This window comes from Stomoxys calcitrans, chromosome 1, assembly GCF_963082655.1.
Source record: "Stomoxys calcitrans chromosome 1, idStoCalc2.1, whole genome shotgun sequence".
NCBI lineage: Eukaryota > Metazoa > Arthropoda > Insecta > Diptera > Muscidae > Stomoxys > Stomoxys calcitrans.
Genome location: NC_081552.1, coordinates 91987738 through 91993597, shown reverse-complemented (window position 1 = coordinate 91993597; position 5860 = coordinate 91987738).

The window sequence follows — 5860 nt, the reverse complement described above, 5'->3', positions numbered from 1 at the left end:
TTCAAGGCAGTGTGTAGGATTTTCGGGACAGACATCCACGAGATTTTTTTGTTGAAATTTTTTATAAAGAAAAGGAAAAGTGTCTAAGAAAAATCGAAGTGCTTTTAGAAAAGAAGAAGTTTTTTTTATCAAGAATTGTTTTTGTGTGAGAAATAACGAAAATAATATTGCGTGCTGGCCTCATTTGTCTTCGAAATTTTAAAACTTCATTCTATTGCACAAATTTAAGTGGAAACGGTCGGAAAGGACTGTGGTTGTTTGTGCAATCCTTTGTTGTTTTTTATACAGAAAGCAAATTGACCCAACGAGTCAAAGCAGTATTATTGTAAAGAATCATCTAGTTCTGTATGCCAAATTTTGAAAAGTGAAAGTTTAATTTTTTTTTGGAGAAAAATAAATTTTTTTTGCAACTTTAATTCGAGCGGAATTAAATTGCTGGTGTATTGCGATTTGAAAGGAAAATTTTTCTTACAATTTTTTGCGGTTTTATAGTTTTTTGACCCTATTTAAAACATATACAAGCCAATTACAAAATGGATAAGAATTTACGCGAAAGATTTGTAAACTGTGTGGATGATTTAGTGGATTTTGAGACCGTTTACTCCGCGGCTAAGTCGGATGATAATATACATTCGTTAGAAATCACGCGGGTAGAACTCAATTCTTTATGGGATCAAATCAAGAAGGCATACTTAGATTGTAGGGATCGCATTCCGGAAAAGGATGAGACACCTATAGATAAAACTAAGCTTCGAAATAGCTACAAACAGGCACTAGAAACTTATAAACGGTGTTTAAGCTCTCTTAACGGAGAAATTTTGGCCCTTAACGAGCAACAAGATCAAGAAAAACAGGAGAGAATATCGATGACCCAACAGCGAGACACTAATGATTTTTCACCAGCTCTAAGATTGCCGCCCTGTGACACAGATGTTTTTAAAGGGGGATATCGCGAATGGCCTACCTTTAGGGACTTATTTTCAGCAATTTACATTAACAATTCAAAATTAAGTAAAGTCGAGAAGTTGTTTCACTTAACCCAGAAAACAGCAGGAGAAGCCCGCGAAATAATTTCCAATGTTCCACTGACCCATGAGGGTTTCGACATAGCGTGGAGAAATCTCGTTCATAGGTACGAAAATAAACGCATGCAGGTAAATGAGCAATTGCGAGCTCTTTTTAATTTACCTTCGGTTTCCGTTGATAACGCGTCAACAATCCAGAAATTACAGCGCACTATAGGTAGTTGTACCCAAACTTTACAGACCCTTGAAGTAGAAACGGGGGGATGGGACCCAATCTTAGTTTATCTTGTGTCAACCAAACTACCAAGAATATTTTTAGAAGAATTCGAAAGCAGCCTAGCAGATTGTTCGTCTCTTCCATCGTGGAATCAACTAGATGTATTTTTGACCCATAAATTCAAGACCCTAGAATCAGTCGGCAATATCAAGCCACAATATTCGAGATATAATCAACCCAGATCGGAGTACGATAAGCGGGAAAAGCGAGTTAATAGTTTTCAAACAAATGTAAATCCCAATTTCAAGAACACGGGCTCAAGACCCAGCAACAACACACAATCACACTATAATGCTCAGAATAACAAACCGGTTTGTCAACTTTGTAAATCCAATCATTCTTTGCGAGAATGTCCTCAATTTCTAGAAAGGTCGATCAACGATCGAATAAACATTGTTAAGACCAGTCATCTTTGCTATAACTGCCTTTCTTCGGATCATGGAGTCAGGGAGTGTAAAAGTCGTTTTAGTTGTAGGGAATGTAGTCAACGACACCACAGTTTGATACATAAAGGCAACCAGACCCAGTACCCTACAACAGGCACACTCCAACGAGACGGAGCACGACCCAGCACAAGTGCTGCCGCTCTCAACACTTTAGTTCAACCCGGTAGACAGGAAGCACGACCTAGCACCAGTGCTACTGATCCTACCACCCTAGCTCAACCGGTTAGCGAATACGCACGCCCTAGTACCAGTGCTGCCGCTTTAACCACCCTAGTACAACCATCGGTATCGCCAAATATACAGTCCACACCTTGTTTAGAAGCACCTTGTTCAACGACTTTGACACTTCAGGAAATCAGACCCACTCCGCAACCCAAAGAGACACTTTTGTTCACAGCAATAGTTCAAATCAAATCTAGAGGACATAGATATGATGCCAGGGCAATCATCGATCCTGGGTCACAATCAACTTTCATTTCAGAGAAAATTAGAAACAAACTACAACTTCCAACAGTTAAGAATTTAATTCACGTCACAGGTTTAAGCGACGCAGTTTCTGAAACATCGACAAAAGCTTGCGTCTTCAATCTTTGCTCACGAGTAAATCCTAGTTTTGAGCTGGAGGTTTGGGCACCAGTCTTAAAGACCCTACCTTCTCATTTACCAACACACGATTTAAGGCAAAATCAATTTGGAGATTTTGCACACCTTAGTCTCGCGGACCCTCGATTCTTTGAAAGTCGACCCGTGGACATGTTAATCGGATTAGATATTGGACCCCTTATATACACAAAAGGCGGTACTATGAAATCCTGTGGATCACTTTTAGCGCAGGACACCGTTTTTGGGTGGATCATAGGAGGACCCATTACGGAAGACCCTAAATCCGACAGACAAATCACACTTTATAGTGCATCATCATTAGAAAAGATAATCACTCGCTTTTGGGAGGTGGAAGAGACCCCAAAAAAGGTTTTGAGGTCAGCAGAAGATATTTATTGCGAAAATAATTACAAAAATACAACACGACGTAATGAGGCGGGGAGATATATCGTAACTTTACCTTTTAAAAGCTGTTCAGAGATCGGTTCATCTAGGAACATCGCATTGGCACAGTTTCATAGAATGGAGAAAAAGTTGTCTAAGACCCCAGATATTAAAGCACATTATGATGCAGCCATATTAGAGTATTTGGAATTAGGACACATGAGGAAGGTAGACCCAAACAGCGTATACAAGACCCCTCACTACTACTTACCTCACCATGCAGTTATCAAACCAGATAGGGTTACCACAAAACTTAGAGTGGTTTTTAACGCATCTAGCCCAACATCAAACAAGAAAAGTCTTAATGATATCTTACATACAGGACCCATACTTCAGCAAGACCTTGTCGTACAAGTGTTGAACTGGAGATTTTTTAAATACGTCTTCAATGCAGACGTGACAAAGATGTATCGTCAGATCTTAGTAGACCCCAATCAAACAGCATTTCAAAGGATCCTCTTTCGCAAATCAGAAAACCACCCAATTGAGGATTACGAACTCTTAACTGTTACCTTCGGCATAAATTGCGCCCCATTTTTAGCGATTAGGACCCTTCTCCAGTTAGCAGAAGACGTGAAAGATTCTCATCCGTTAGGATCAAGAATTATTAAAGAAAATTTATATGTCGATGATGTATTAGCGGGCGGACACTCCATAGAAGAAGCTACAGCAGCTAGGAAAGAATTAGCCTCCGCATTAGAATCAGCTGGTTTCAGGCTAAGAAAATGGGCGTCAAATGACACACGTTTGTTAAAGGATTTAAATGAAGACATGCTTCTTCCAATAGATTGGTTAAATATTTCCGAAGCTTCTTCGACAAAGACCCTAGGAATTCGTTGGAATATATCAGGTGATAATTTCACTTTTACGGCCCCTACAGTTGAAGAAAGGCAAATGAGCACCAAGCGAGAAGTATTATCAACGATAGCAAAGTTTTTCGACCCATGTGGATGGTTAGCGCCAGTAATTGTTGTAGCCAAGTTAATCATGCAGCAGGTTTGGCTAGATAAGGTAGAATGGGATGACTCGTTGAAGCCAGTGACTCAAATGAACTGGAATAACTTTGTGAGAGGCAGCCATTCTATAGACACTGTATCGATACCAAGATGGGTTCGGTTTACACCTGCTAGTATTGTGGAGATACATGGATTCTGCGACGCGTCAGAAAGCGCATATGCAGCCACAATTTATATACGCGTTGAACACATCGATAAAACTGTAGACACTTTTCTTCTAGCAGCCAAGACCCGAGTAGCCCCAGTTAAGAAAATCTCTCTGCCAAGGTTAGAATTATGCGGTGCAGTTATGTTGTCAAGGTTAGCAAATGCCATTGTGCCTAAGCTTCGATTATCAAAGTTTACGACCCATTTCTGGACCGACTCTACAATCGTTCTAGCCTGGCTACAAAAGCCACCATGCTCATGGAGCGCTTTCGTTGGTAACAGGGTTTCAGAGATATTAGAGAACGTCGGTGGTGAGAATTGGAAACATGTTGACTCAGAATATAATCCTGCAGATGTAGCAAGTCGTGGCTGTTCTCCTGACGACTTAATATCTCATAATTTATGGTGGACGGGACCCCAGTGGCTCAAATTGCCGCATGATCAGTGGCCGCAAGACCGAGTTAATACAGACACTAATCTTGAAGCAAAACAAGTTAAAGTATTCGCAACAGGCACTTTTGATGACCCTTTGACTCGATTTTCGTCTTTAGCTAGAGCATATCGTGTTTTGTCTTACGCAGTTAGGTTCTGGCGTAACACAGGTTCAACTAGATCCTCACTTAAAATTTCATCGCAAGAAATAACCAGCCCAGAGCTCATAGACACAAAGATGCGTCTTATAGTGGCAACTCAGAAACATTACTTCGTTGAGGAATACAGTTCTTTGACCCAAAAGAAAAGGCTTTCACCTAGAAGTAGTCTTTTACCATTCAACCCCTTCATAGATAGAAAAGGAGTAATTAGATCCAATGGTCGTTTAGTTCAATCGCCAGCTTTGACGTACAGCGAACGTCATCCAATCTTAATCCCATATGATTCGCGATTTGCACTCCTTCTAGTGGAATTTGTTCATAAAGTCTCAATGCACGGAGGCAATCAACTTATGACCCGGCTCATCCGTACGGAGTTTTGGATATTCAGATTGAAACAGTTGATCAAGAAAGTTATACACAATTGCAGAGTTTGTACCCTATATCGATTAAAGACTCAGACCCAAATTATGTCATCTCTTCCACCCGAGCGTACTACTTTATCCAGACCCTTTACGAATACAGGGGTAGATTTTGCAGGACCCTTCGGAATCAAAAGCTTAACAGCACGAGCGTGTTTAATAACCAAGGGTTATATCTGCATATTTGTTTGTTTTGCGACAAAAGCCATCCACTTAGAAGCAACAAGTGATTTATCGACTCAATCATTTCTGGCGGCATTAGCTCGTTTCATAGGAAGGAGAGGGTGCCCAGAAAAGATATATTCCGACAATGGAAAGAATTTTATAGGCGCAGCAGAAATGCTCAAGAAAGATCAGAAAGAGTTTATGAAAAGTTTACAGAGCAGCGCCATTCAGCAACATGCTCATCAGAATTTAGAGTGGAAATTTATTCCTCCAGGAGCTCCCCATATGGGGGGATTGTGGGAGGCAGGAGTTAAATCATTCAAGATACACCTTAAGAAGTCTATGCCCAAAATGAACTTCACGTTCGAAGAACTGTCAACCATATTGGCACGTATCGAGGCCTGCCTCAATTCACGACCCCTTAGTCCAGCTTCTGAAGACCCTAACGATTTAGCACCCTTGACCCCAGCTCACTTCCTTATAGGCTCTTCCCTTTTGACCCCGGCAGAACCCGACATCTCAGAGGAGGACATAACGCTTGCAAATCGGTGGAAGAGATTAAAGATTATATCCCAAAACTTTTGTCAGAGGTGGAAGTCAGAGTACTTAAATGAGCTTCACCGTAGATACAAATGGAAGTATCAGCAAGATAACATACAGGTCAATGATTTAGTTGTCATCAGGGATGAGAGATATCCCACCGAGTGGAAGTTAGGACGAGTTTT